Source organism: Mustela nivalis, assembly GCF_964662115.1.
Source record: "Mustela nivalis genome assembly, chromosome: 11".
Taxonomy (NCBI): domain Eukaryota; kingdom Metazoa; phylum Chordata; class Mammalia; order Carnivora; family Mustelidae; genus Mustela; species Mustela nivalis.
The window spans coordinates 2,970,049-2,984,990 of record NC_139030.1 but is presented as its reverse complement, the minus strand read 5'-3'; positions in this window follow the sequence as shown (position 1 = coordinate 2,984,990).

Below are 14,942 nucleotides of genomic sequence, written 5' to 3'. Positions count from 1 at the left end.
GAGGTTGAAGAGGTTGCTGCCTGTATTCTCCTCAAGGATTTTGATGGATTTCTTTCTCACATTGAGGTCCTTCATCCACTTTGAGTCTACTTTTGTGTGTGGTGTAAGGGAGTGGTCCAATTTCATTTTTCTGCATGTGGCTGTCCAATTTTCACAACACCATTTGTTGAGGAGATTGTCATTTTTCTATTGGCTAGGCTTCCCTACTTAGTTGAACATTAGTTAACCATAGAGTTGAGGGTCCATTTCTGGGTTTTCTATTCTGTTTTACTGATATGTATCTGTTTTTGTGCCAGTACCATACTATCTTGATGATGACCGCTTTTAATGGAATTGTGATGCCACCAACTTTGGCTTTCATTTTCACCATTCCTCTGGCTATTTGAGGTCTTTTCTGGTTCCATTTAAATTTTAGGTTTATTTGTTTCATGTCTTTGAAAAAAAAAGTTGGTAGAATTTTGATATGGATTGCATTAAATGTGTAGATTTCTCTAGGTAGCATAGACATTTTCACAATATTTGATCTTCCAATCCATGAGCATGGAACCTTTTTCCATTTCTTTGTGTCTTCCACAATTTCTTTTGTGAGTACTTTATAGTTTTCTGAATACATATTCTTTCCTTCTTTTGTTAGATATATTCCTCAGTATCTTATGGTTTTGTTTGCAATTGTAAATGGGATTGACTCCTTAATTTCTCTTTCTACTGTCTTGTTGTTGGTATATAGAAATGCAACTGATTTCTGTGCATTGATTGTATATCCTGATACTTTACTGAATTCTTGTATGAGTTCTAGCAGTTTTGGAGTGGAGCCTTCTGGGTTTTCCACACAAAAAAGTATCATATCATCTGCAAAGAGTGAGAGTTTGACTTCTTCTTTGCCATTTCAGATGCCTTTTATTTCTCTTTGTTGTCTGATTGCTGAGGCTAGGACTTCTAGAAATATGTTGAATAGCAGTGGTGATAGTGGACATCCCTGCCATGTTCCTGACCTTAGGGGAGAAAGTCTCAGTTTTTTCCCATTGAGAATGATATTCATTGTTGGTTTTTCATAAATGGCCTTCATGATATTGTGGTACTTATCCTCTGTTCTTACACTGTGAAGAGTTTTGATCAAGAACGGGTGTTGTCCTTTGTCAAATGCTTTTTCAACATCTATTGAGAGTATCATATGGTTCTTTTTCTTTCTTTTATTAATGTATTGTATCAAGTTGACTGATTTGTGGATGTTGAACCAAACGTGCAGCCCAGGAATAAATCCCAGTTGGTCATAGTGAATGATCTTTTTAATGTACTGTTGGATCCTATTGGCTAGTGTTTTGGTGAGAATTTTTGCATCCATGTTCACTGGGGATATTGGTCTGTAATTCCTCTTTTTGATGGGGTATTTGGTTTTAGGTCAAGGTAATGCTGGCCTCATAAAATGAGTTTGGAAATTTTCCTTCCACTTCTATTTTTTGGAACATTTTCAGGAGATTAGGTATTAATTCTTCTTTAAATGTTTGGTAGAATTCCCCTGGGAAACCATCTGGCCCTGGGCTTTTGTTTTTGGGGAGATTTTTGGTTACTGCTTCAATATCCTTACTGGTTGTGAGGTCTGTTCATGTTTTCTGTTTCTTCCTGGTTCAGCCTTGGTAGTTTCTGTCTCTAGGAATGCATCCATTCCTTCCAGATTGTCTAATATGCTAACATATAGTTGCTCATTATATATTCTTATAATTGTTTGTATTTATTTGCTGTTTGCTGTCATCTGTCCTCTTTCATTCATGATTTTATTAATTTTGATCCTTTCTTTTTTCTTTTTGATAAGTCCTGCCAGGGGCTTATCGATCTTATTAATCCTTTCAAAGAACCAGATCCTTAGTTTTATTGATGTGTTCTACTATTCATTTGATTCCTATTTCATTGATTTCTGCTCTTCACTGGTTGTCTTCTTCTGCTGGATTTAGGCTCTATTTGCTGTTCTTTCTCTAGCTCTCTTAGGTATATGGCTAGGTTGTGTATTTCAGAGCTTTCTTGTTTCTTGAGAAAGGCTTGTATTGCTATATACTTTCCTCTCAGGGAAATCTCAAAGATTTTGAGTAGTTGTGTTTTCTTTTCCACTTGATTCCATGAAAAATTTTTAAATTATTATTTAATTTCCTTGTTGACCCATTCATTCATTAGTAGGATGCTCTTTAGCCTCCATCTCTCTGAGTTCTTTCCAACTTTCCTCTTGTAGTTGAGTTCTAGCTTCAGAGCATTGTGGGCTAAAAATGTGCAAGGGATAATCCCAATCTTTTGGTACTTGTTGAGACCTGATTTGTGACCCAGGATGGGATCTATTCTGGAGAATGTTCCATGTTTACTGGAAAAGAATGTGTATTCTATTACTTTGGGATGGAATGTTCTGAATATTGCTGTGATACCATCTGGTCCAGTGTGTCTTGTAAAGCTTTTATTTCCTTGTTGACCTCTTGCTTAGATGATCTGTCCATTTCAGTGAGCAGGGTGTTAAAGGCCCCTACTATTATTGTATCACTGCCAATGTATTTCTATGATTTCATTTTTAATTGGTTTATATAATTGGCTGCTCCCATGTTAGAGGCATAGATATTTAAAATTGTTAGATCTTCTTAAAAGACAGACACTTTAAGTATGATCTAGTGCCCTTTTCATCTCTTATCATAGTCGTTGGGTGAAAATCTACCTTATATGTTATGAGGATTGCCACCACAGCTTTCTTTTGATGTCCGTTAGCATGATGAATTGTTTTCCACCCCCTCACTTTAAATGTAGAGGTGTCTTTGGATCTAAAATGAATTTCTCCAGCATGCTAAATTTAAACAAGATGACTGACAGCTAAAATAGAAGATTTAAACAGGATCCATAGGTTCAATATGTAAAATATCCAGAATACAATACAAAATCCGTAAACATATGAAGACCATGAAAATCATGACTTTAATGAAAAAGACAATCAAAAGATACTACATTGAGGTGAACTTGAGAAAATGTTGGATTTTCTTGACAGAGATGTTAGAGCACACATCATAAAATCACTTTAACAAGTAGTTGTAAATTTTCTTGCAATAAATTAAAATTTTAAAAAAAACAAGCTTAGCAAGGACACAGAAATTATGAAAAAGGAGCCAAATAGAAATATAGAACTGAAAAATAACCAAATTAAAAAAAAAAAAACTTGCTGGAAGTTCTCAGTAGAAGAGTGAATATGACAAAATACAGAATTTATTAATTTGAAACAGGTAATAGAATGTACTCCATACCAGCAGCAGAGAACAGATATGTTGCAAAGAAAAACTGCAACTCCACCACCACTGAAACAGCCTCAGGGATCTGTGAAAATATAAGAAAATATATAATATTTGAATCTTAGGGGCCCAGAAAGAGTGGAGGAAGAACTAGGAATTGAAAGTATATTTAAAAAGCTAATAGTTTAAAACATCCCAAATTTGGTATAAGACAAACTCACAATTTCAGAAACTTGAGCACATCCCATGTGGATAAATGCAGGGAAATTCATGCCAATACACATCTTATTTAAAATTCTGAAAACTAGGGACACCTGGGTGACTCCATCATTTAAGCATCTGCCTTCTGCTCAGGTTATGATCCTAGTGTCCTGGGAATCAAGCCACACATTGGGCTTAGTGAGGAGTCTTCTTCTCCCTCTCCTTCTGCTGCTTCCCACTGCTTGTGCTCTCTCACTCTCCCACTCAAATAAGTAAATAAAAATATAAAATCTTAAAAAAATAAATAAACTGCTAGAAACTAGTTATCCTAAAAGCTAACAGAGAGAAATAATGCATTCCTTACAGGTATTCCAGTTCAAATAATGGCAGACTTTGGCCATCAGGGAGATTCAAATTAAAACCACATTGAGATACCACCTTACACCAGTTAGAATGGCCAAAATTAGAAGACAGAAAACAACATGTGTTGGAGAGGATGTGGAGAAAGGGGAACCCTCTTACACTGTTGGTGGGAATGCAAATTGGTGCAGCCTCTTTGGAGAACAGTGTAGAAATTCCTCAAGAAATTAAAAATAGAGCTTCCCTATGACCCTGCAATTGCACTACTGGGTATTTACCCCAAAGATACAGATGTCATGAAAAGAAGGGCCATCTGTACCCCAATGTTTATAGCAGCAATGGCCATGGTCTCCAAACTGTGGAAAGAACCAAGATGCACTTCAACAGACAAATGGATAAGGAAGATGTGGTCCATATACACTATGGAGTATTATGCCTCCATCAGAAGAATGAATACGTAACTTTTGTAGCAACATGGACGGGACTGGAAGAGATTATGCTAAGTGAAATAAGTGAAGCAGAGAGAGTCAATTATCATATGGTCTTACTTAATTGTGGAGCATAACAAATAACATGGAGGATATAGGGAGAAGGAGAGGAGAAGGGAGTTGAGGGAAATTGGAAGGGGAGATGAACCATGAGAGACTATGGACTCTGAAAAACAATCTGAGGTTTTTGAAAGGGCGGGGTTGGGAGGTTGGGAGAGCCAGGTGGTGGGTATTATGGAAAGCATGTATTGCATGGAGCACTGTGTGTGGTGCATAAACAATTAATTCTGTTATGCTGAAAATAAATAAAATTTTTAAAAAGCATATCACTCTTACCCTTAGTATAAGAAACAAGCTGAACAAGCTACAAATTAAAGATTTTTCTTGAGCCAGAAAACTGAGGTCATAGCGCTGAGATCTACAGAAAGAGAGATAGTACTCTTCAGGGAGACAAAGCCAGCCAATTTTCCTGGGGTGGACACTATGTAATGCCTCATATGCCAGTAAGTGAAACAAGTCAATCAGAAAAAAACAATTGTCATCTGGTTTCATTCATATGTATATTATAAGAGATATACAGAGGGTCATAGGGGAAGGGAGGGAAAACTGAATGGGAAGTCATTAGAGAGGGAAACAAACCATGAGAGATGCTTCACTAAAGGAAACACTCTTACACTGTTGGTGGGAATGCAAGTTGGTGCAGCCACTTTGGAAAACAGTGTAGAAATTCCTTAAGAAATTAAAAATAGAGCTTCCCTATGACCCTGCAATTGCATTACTGGGTATTTCCCCCAAAGATACAGATGTAGTGAAAAGAAGGGTCATCTGTACCCCAATGTTCATAGCAGCAATGGCCACATGCTCTAGGTTTTTAAAATATGATTACATGGAAAAGGTAGAAAACATTCAAAATCAAGCAAGTAATATCAGCAACAGATGGTAACTATGAAGACTCACTTGGAAATGTGACCATTCAGAAGCACCGATGTTTTCTTTCTTTTTTTAATTAAATTTTAAATTTAAGTTCAATTTAATTAACATATGTGTATTATTAGTTTCAGAGGTAGAGATTAATAACTCATCAGTTGCATGTAACTCTAATTGCTCATTGCATGAAGTGTCCTCATTAATGCCCATTACACAGTTACCCCATCCCCCTACCTACCTACCCTCCAGCAACTCTGTTTGTTTCCCATAGTTAGGAATCTCTTATGGTTTGCCTCCCTCTCTGTTTTTATCTTTTTTGTTTTTCCCTTCCCTTCCCCATATGATATTTTTCTTTCTCTGACTGACTTATTTCACTTAACATACCACAATTTAATTCCATCCAAGTTGTTGCAAATGGCAAAATTTCGTTATTTTTGATGGCTGAGTAATATTCCATTGTGTATGGAATATATTTTCTTGGTCCACTCATCTGTCAATGAACATCTGGGCTTTTTCCATATTTTGGATATTGTAGACATTGCTGCTATAAGCGTTGGGGTGTAGGTGCCCCTTAAAAACACTGTTTGTATCCTTTGGAGAAATACCTAAGTATTGCAATTGCTGATCCATAAGGTAGTTTTATTTTTAATTTTTTGAGGAATTGCCATGCTGTTTTCTCACAGACTGTAACAGTTTGCTTTGCTACCAACAGTGTAAGAGCATTCCCCTTTCTCTGCATCCTCACCATCTGTTGTTTCCTGAGTTGTTAGTTTTAGCCATTCTGACTGGTATGTGGTGATATCTTATTGTGGTTTTGATTTGTAGTTCGCCGATGTGGAGTGATGTTGAAAAGGTTTTCATGTATCTATTGGGCATTTGTATGTCTTCTTTGGAGAAATGTCTGTTCATGTCTTCTGCCCATTTCTTGACCAGATTTGGGGGTGTGTTGAGTTTGATAAGTTATTTATAAATTTTAGATACTAGCCCTTTATCTGGTAAGACCTTTGCCAATATTTTTTCAATTCTACAAGTTGCTTTTTAGTTTTGTCAACAGCTTCCTTTATTGTGCAAAAGACTTTTATCTTGATAAAGTCCCAATAGTTCATTTTTGTTTTTGTTTCTGTTGCCTTTGAAGTGATGTCTAGCAAGGAGATGCTGTGGCCAAGGTAAAACAAAGGCAAAAGTTGTTGCCTTTGTTTTCCTCTAGAATTTTGATAGATTACTGTCTCACATTGAGCTCTTTCATCCATTTTGGGTTTATTTTTGTATAGGTGAAAGAAGAGGTCCAGTTTCATTCTTCTGATGTGACTGTCCAATTTTTTCAGCATCATTTGTTAAGGAGACTGTCTTCTTTCCATTGTATATTCTTTCCTGCTTTGTTGAAGATTTCACGACCATAAGGTTGAGGGACTATTTCTGGGCTCTATATTATGTTCTGCTGATTTATGAATCAGTTTTTGTGCCAGCATCATGATGTCTTGTTGATCACAGATTTGTAATATAGCTTGAAGTTAGGCATTGTGATGCCCCAGGTTTTATTTTCTTTTTTAATAATCTTTTGGCTATTTGGTATCTTCTCTGTTTCCATATATATTTTATGATTGTTTATTCTTGCTCTGTGAAAAATGTTGATGGCATTGAGATAGGGATTATTTTGAATGCTTAGATTGTTTTGGGTAGAATAAGACATTTCAATAATGTTTGTTCTTCCAATCCATGTGCCTGGAATGTTTTTCCATTTCTTTGTGTCTTCCTCAACTTCTTTCATAAGTGTTTTATAATTTTTAAGAGTACAGATCCTCTACTTCTTTGGTTAGATTTATTTCTCAGTATCTTATGGTTTTGGTGCAATTGTAAATGGGATCAACTCCCTGATTTCTCTTTCTTTTGCTTCGTCATTAGTTTATAGAAATACCACTGATTTCTATGCATTGATTTTATATCCCGTGACTGGTGAATTCTTATATGAGTTCTAGTAATTTTGGGATAGATTTTTTTGGGTTTTCAACATAGAGTATGATGACATCAGAAGCATAAATGATTTATATGAAGAAAGTCTTCAGTAGTCTAACTCAGCAGGAGACTTCATATAGTTAAAAAATACTCAGGGGTCTTGAAGGCAGGTCAATAGAAATTACTCAAACTGAAGTACAAAGAGGAATGAGGTGAAAAAAAAAAAGTGGATAAAGCACCAAGACCTCGGGGCAATATCAAATGGTCTTATGAGAATTAGAATCCCAGAAAAAGAAAAGAAGGGGTCTGAAGACATATTTGGGCAAATATCACTGAAAATGTTCCAGAATTAGTGGCATATACTAAACAACCAATTCCTGAATACCAGAAGTCAGAAACAAATAATTTGAAAGGAAAACAAAACAAAACAAAACAAAACAAACCACCAAACCTGACCATGAACATAACGTATTTCACACCTCTGGAAACCAACAGGAAATGTTGAAGCAGCCACGGATTCAAAAGGTAGATGTCAGAAGCCCTGTTTCCCATTCTCACCAATACACCCACAAAGAACAATACACAAAAAGCATTTATGTTGACAACCCTCCAGAAGACATTATGGAAGGTGAAGAATCTAGATAAGGTATGTTTAAAGATCTTTGGAGAGTCTCCAGAATTCCAGGGAGGAAAATTGATGTGACTTTGGATCCACTGGGTAAAGATCACCTGCTTTCTGAGATATCTGAGACCATATGTCCAAAATTATATTTTTTAATAATAAAATATGTTCTATCCTTTACATTTTCAGTTTTTAATTTCCTTTCTTCTTATTAATATGTACATTTTTAACTTGGAGTTTAATACCTAAGAAAACTGTGTAAGATATAAGGCTCATGGTATTATCCTAATGTGAACACACTCATGTAACTAAAACAGAAAACAATATCATTAGGATCCCAGAAACCATTTTTTTTTTTTTGCCCCATCTCTAACCCCTTCATCTTATCATTGGTAAACACTGTTCTGATCAAATGAACACCATACATTAGTTATCTTAATTTTGAATTGTATATAAATATAATAATTCAGTATTAACTCTTTTTGTTTGTCTGCTTTCAAGAAATGTTGTCTGTAAAACTCACCTGTATTGTAGAAGATACTTTTATTTTATTAATTTTCCTTGATAAATAGTATTCCATTGTATAAAAATAACATAATTTATCCAACTTTTTAGAGTTGTTTCTTCTTTGGGACATTTTTTAAAGATTTTATTTATTTATTAGAGAGAAGAAGAGAGAGTCCATCAGTGGGGGAGGGGCAAAGAAAGAGGGAGAGGGAGAATCAGACTTCCCACAGTTCAGTGAGTCTATCACAGGCCCAATCCCAGAAACCTGGGATCATGACCCAAGCCAAAGGCAGATGCTTAACTGAATGAGCCAATCAGGTACCCTGGCACACGTTTGAGTATCTCTTTTAGTTACACAATAATCCACTTCTGTTGAGTACATGGTAAAGGTGAAATATCTGTGTCATATGGTATGCAGATGATACCATATGTGGAGAGTATCAAATGCTTTTCCAAAATGATTATATCAATCTTAGTTCCCATCACCAATGAATAAATTTTTCACTTTTTCTGAAAACATGCTCCCATTTAAAAAAAAATCAGTTTCAGTCATTGTGATAGTTGCACAGCATAACTCATATTTTGTCATATTTTCTAGACAACTAACAGGTTGTAAAGTTGTTCAGCATATGTGAAGGGTTTAAACAATGGTAATCAAATAAATGACTAAAGAACATAATTGAATAAATTGTAAGACGAAAAAAAAAAACAAAAAAACAAAACCATGGATTCTGTTAAAATTTTGCATTCACTGCATTTTGGCAGAAAAATGCCCTCAGTCATTGATTGTCATGCTCCAGTGTCACGGAAGCAGATTATTAATGGGATTCAGTTCTGTTTGAACTTTTCATTCATTATTTGAAGTCCTATCTATCAGTCTTTCCTTTTGTGTGGGCTTGAGGACACCAGGCCCCCATATTTTTACATATAGTGTTACTTATCTCTGTCCTGGGGTAGGCACTTACTTATTTGTTTGATTTATAATTAAAGATGACATAAGAACTAACCCTCTTTCCCCCTTTCTGCAATGCTGGCATGTGGGTTCCAAGTAAGCATTCTCCTAGAAGTCTACTGTGTGAACCCAGCAAGGTCCAACAGAGGCAGCCAAGAGTGAAGAATGTCAGGGACCAACTTAATAAACCAGTGTGTTGGGGGAAACACCAAATGTCATAACTGGAGAACAGTGTGACTATCAGTTTCAAAAGGCATAAGTAAGGAGAATATGGAAGTCAGGTATTCCAGGGATGTTAGCACAACTGTATCCAGAGAATATTTGATATGATGGATGACTGGTGGGCAGACAGGGCTGGGAGAAGACTGCTTTGTGCTGCTATCTTCCTCAGAGTCTTGCATTGATGGAACTCATTGGCTCCCACTTATGGTACCACTCACTGTATCTCAGCTTTGTGATCATGTCATCATGATGAGAGTGTCTTATGTTCCCCCTTATGCTTAGTGAGGCTGATCATGAGTTCTATTATTTTTTTTGGAAAAAGAAAACAATTGTTTCCTCAGAAAATAATCACTAACATCAGGATATTATAGGCAGTGGCTATATAATAATCATAGTTGACATATAAATGTCACCAACATACACTTAAACATTGCATTTTTAATTTTTGCTCTAAGTTGGCATGGTGTAGATATTCAAGTTATACCTAACTGGAAGAAAAATACATATTTTCTGGTTTATCATTGTAATGATGACCAAATGAAATCAGGATTCTCTTTTATTCCTTTTTTTATACTGTTACTGTCCACAAGAGACAGTTCAGTGAAGGAAAGGATATAAATTCCACAGTTAATCACACCTGGCCTAGAATGTTTGCTCTTTGAACTGCTAGCTTTATCATCTTGCTTAATTTAAGCAAATTTTTAATTTATCTTTTGATAAATATAATAACCATGTACTTATTATTTTTTTTAATTTTTAAATTTATTTTCAGTGTACCAGAACTCATTTTTTATGCACCACACACAGTGCTCCATGCGATATGTGCCCTCCATATTGCCCACCACCAGCCTCACCCTCCTTCCCACTCCCTGCTCCTTCAAAACGCTCAGGTTGTTTTTCAGAGTCCATAGTCTCTCATGGTTCGTCTCCCCCTCCAATTTCCCCCAACTTCCTTCTCCTCACCATCTCCACATGTCCTCCGTGTTATTTCTTGAGCTCCACAAGTAAGTGACACCATATGTTAACAGACTCTCTGCTTGACTTATTTCATTCAGCATAATCTCTTCCAATCCCAACCATGTTGATACAGAAGTTGGAAATTCATTCTTTCTGATGGAGGCATAATATTCTATAGTGGACTACATGGACCACATCTTCCTTATCCATTCGTCCACTGAAGGGCATCTTGGTTCTTTCCACAGTTTTGTCAGTTTTGTGACTGTGGCCATTGCTGCTATGAACATTGGTGTAGAGATGGCCTGTCTTTTCACTACATCTGTATATTTTGGGTAAATATCCAGTACTTCAATTGCAGGGTCATAGGGAAGCTCTATTTTTAATATCTTAAGAAATCTCCACACTGTTTTCAAAGTTGGCTGCATCAACTTTCATTCCCACCAACAGTGTAAAAGGGTTCCCTTTCTTCACATCCTCTCCAGCACACGTTGTTTCCTGTCTTATTAATTTTGGCTATTCTAACTGGTGTGAGGTGGTATCTCAATGTGGTTTTAATTTGAATCTCTCTAATGGCTAGTGATGATGAACAATTTTTCACGTGTCTGATAGCTATTTGTATGTCTTCAGTGGAGAAGTGTCTGTTCACATCTTCTGCTCATTTCTGAAATGATTATCTGTTTTGTGTGTGTTGAGTTTGAGAAGTTCTTTATAGATCCTGGATATCAGTCTTTTGTCTGTACTGTCACTTGGAAATATCTTCTCCCATTCCTTGGGTTGCCTCTTTGTTTTGTTGACTGTTTCCTTTGCTGTGCAGAAGCTTTTGAAAAATTCACTTTTGCTTTAGTTTCCTTTGCCTTTGAAGACATATCTTGAAAGAAGTTGCTGTGGCTGATATCAAAAAGGTTGCTGCCTATGTTCTTTATGATTCGGACGGATTCCTGTCTCATGTTGAGATCTTTTATCCATTTCAAGTTTATCTTTTTGTGGTGTAAGAGAATGGTCGAGTTTCATTCTTCTACATATAGCTGTCCAATTTTCCCAGCACCATTTATTAAAGAGACTGTTCTTTTTACACTGGATACTTTTTATTCTGCCTTGTCGAATATTATTTGACCATAGAGTTGAGGGTCTGTATCTGGGCTCTCTACACGGTTCCACTGGTCTATGTGATCACCACTTCGTAGTAAAGAATGAAATCAGGCAAAGTGATGCCCCCAGTTTTGTTTTTCTTTTTCAACATTCTCTTAGCAATTCATGGTCTCTTCTGATTCCATAAAAATTTTAGGAATGTGTGTTACAGCTCTTTGAAAAATACCAGGGGAATTTTGATTGGAATGACTTTGAAAGTATAGATTGCTCTGGGCAGTATAGACATTTTAACAATGTTTATTTTTCTGATCTATGAAGATGGAAATGTCTTCCATCTTTCTGTGTCTTCTTTGATTTCATTCATGAGTGTTCTATAGTTCCTCAAGTACAGATCCTTTACCTCTTTGGTTAGGTTTATTCCCAAGTATCTTATGGTTCTTGGTGCTATGGTAAATGGAATTGATTCTCTAATTTTCCTTTCTGTATTTTCATTGTTAGCATACAAGAAAGCAACTGCTTTCTGTACATTGACTTTGTATCCTGCCACTACTGAATTGCTATATGAGTTCTAGTAGTTTGGGGTGTCGGACTCTGGTAGGTTTTGCGGGCCAACAGGCACGAGGAGAGCGTCCGGGCCAGCAACACTCGCCATCCCGCTCAGCCCCAAGGGGAGCTACCGGCTGGCCCGGACGCTCTCCTCGTGCCTGTCGGCCCGCAAAACCTACCGGAGTCCGACAACTGGTGCCCCGTGTGAGGAGTCTCTTCCGCTGACGGGCCAATCGGTCAACAGGTGAGTATACCCCCATAAGTTATGGGGCAGTCCTCTTCTAAAAACGACCCCCCTGTTGAACCAAAGAGGTTCTACCCCTCGCTAGACCCCTTTGACGCGGCTCCTTGGCCCCCGGACCTCCAACCCGGATCTCTGGCTGAGGGCCCCCCTGCGCGCCCCCCTTCTATTAACCCCTTTATCCAACCGTCAGCGCTTACCCCTCTGCCTCCATACTGCCCTCCTCCTTCGGAACACCACACCCCCGAACCCCTGGGTTATGCCTCCCTGCCCGGAAGTGCGTGTGCCAGCGACATGGCGGCTGCGGCGGTCCCGTTGCAGGCGCTGCGCCGCCTGTGCCCGGTGCTGCTGTTCCTCTCCCAGTTCTACATCTTGTCGGGTGGGGGATCCTTAAATTTAGAGCAGTCGTAGCCGCTGGCTCAGTCAATAAAGGATCCGGGCCCAGCACGTACTTTCACAGTAGTTCCCAGGGCAGCAGAAAGTACTGATATCCCACCTTACCCATGGGAACCTGGGGACCTCAAGGAACTTAAGAAGGCAGTTCTGGAGGATGGGCCTAATGCCCCCTGGACCAAAACCATCCTCTGAGGACTTGCATATTCTCCCTGTACGGCAGCAGACTGGTGCTCGCTGGCCAGGGCCGTACTTCCGGGTGCCCTGTATATAAAGTGGACCTCCCTATACAAGGAGGAATGTCAACAAAATGCAGAAAGGAATGCCCGTGCCAATCCTGCCATCCCGATCACCATGGGAATGCTTACTGGAACGGATGGCCAATATGCCTCCGGTATTCAGCAGGCTGCCATTCCTCCCCCATACCAAGATCAGGTGTGAGCCGCGGGGCTCGCCGCCTGGAATAAACTCGAAGAAGGGCCTTCTGAGTCGCCCATCACGGGGCTACATCAAAAGGCTAATGAGGACCTTCCCTCGTTTATCGACCGGGTGGAAAAATCCATCAAAAAGAAACTCCCCCCGGGGGACCTTAGGGACCATTTTCTAAAAATGGCAGTGTGGGAAGGTATGACCCGTGACCATAGAATGGCCTGTGCGGGCTTAAAAGAAAGGTCCATGGACCGCTGGGTTATTGCAACCAAAGACATTGGCTCTACATCGCATCAAGCGAGAGCTATGGCCGCTGCCCTCAAGGAGCACCAGCAGGAGAGCCTTGAGACCCTCGTTTGCGCCATTCAGCAAACATCCCTGCAGTCCCGCCCCACGGACTCACCTCGTTTATGCTTTGGTTGTGGACAAGAGGGGCATTTCAAGAGAAACTGCCCACAGGGCCGTAAGCCCGTCCAGCCTCAATCTTCTGTCCTGCCATGGACCCCATGCCCTAAATGTAAAAAGGGGTTCCACTGGGCAAAGGACTGCAAATCCAGATTTGATATCCAGGGCAAGCCTTTAAACTCCAATCGGGGCAATCCCCAGCCCCGTTAAATAAGGGGAAGGCACCTGTTCGAGCGCATTGGACCGTCCCGCTGGTCCCGGGCCTCCGCCCCAAGATGCGCCTCACAATCGGAGACAAATCTTTTAAGTGCCTCACACGGGGCACCAGTTGTGGGGCGCATCGCCGGGCCAGCCGGAGACCCCCACTAGTGGCTGAGCGGGATGGCGAGTGTCGCGAACCCGGAACGCGCGGAGGAACGACACCAGGCTCGGGAGGTCTGTCGAAGCAGGATCTTGCTTTATTGAGCAGGGCAGCGACTTATATGGGGTGAGGGAAGGGAAGTGAGGTCAGCAAAGTGGGGGCCAATGGGGATGTGCCGTGTTGGCGGGAGTTGGGAGAGACATGCCCTGCAGGGGGTGGAGGCTCCCGGGAAACAGAACTGATGGGAAACCGAAACCGCCACTTTGGCGCCTTTGTGGTCGGCCATGTGGGTTCCCAATCTGGAAGAGAAGGCCACTCAGCGCCATCTTAGCCTCTTGGGGCCCAACATCTCCTGGGGGCCCAACATTAGGGGTGGAGTCTTTTGGGTTTTTCATATAAAGAATCATGTCATCTGCAAAGATAGAGAGTTTGACTTCTTCATTGCCAATTTGGATTCCTTTTATTTCTCTTTGTTGTCTGACTGCATTGCTAGGGCTTCTAATACTATGGTGAACAAGAGTGGTGAGAGTGGGCAACCTTGTCGTGTTCCTGATCTCAACAGGAAGGCTGTCAGCTTTTACCCATTGAGGATGATATTTACTGTGGGTTTTTCATGGATAGATTTTACGAAGTTCAGGAATGTTCCCTCTATCCCTATACTTTGAAACATTTTAATCAGAAACAGATGCTGGATTTTGTCAAATGCTTTTTCTGCATCAATTGAGAGGACCATGTGGTTCTTCTCTCTTCTCTTAATAATTTGTTCTATCACTTTGATTGATTAGTGAATATTGAGCCATCCTTGTAGCCCAGGGATGACTCCCACCTGGTCATGGTGGATAATCTTTTTAATGTGCTGTTGGATCCTATTTCCTAGGATGTTATTGAGAATCTTAGCATTCATATTCATCAGGGATATTGGTCTGAAATTCTCCTTTTTGGTAGGGTCTTTGCCTGATTTGGGAATAGGGGTAATGCTGGCTTCATAGAAAGAGTCTGGAAGTTTTCCATCTGTTTCTGTTTTTTGAAACAGCTTCA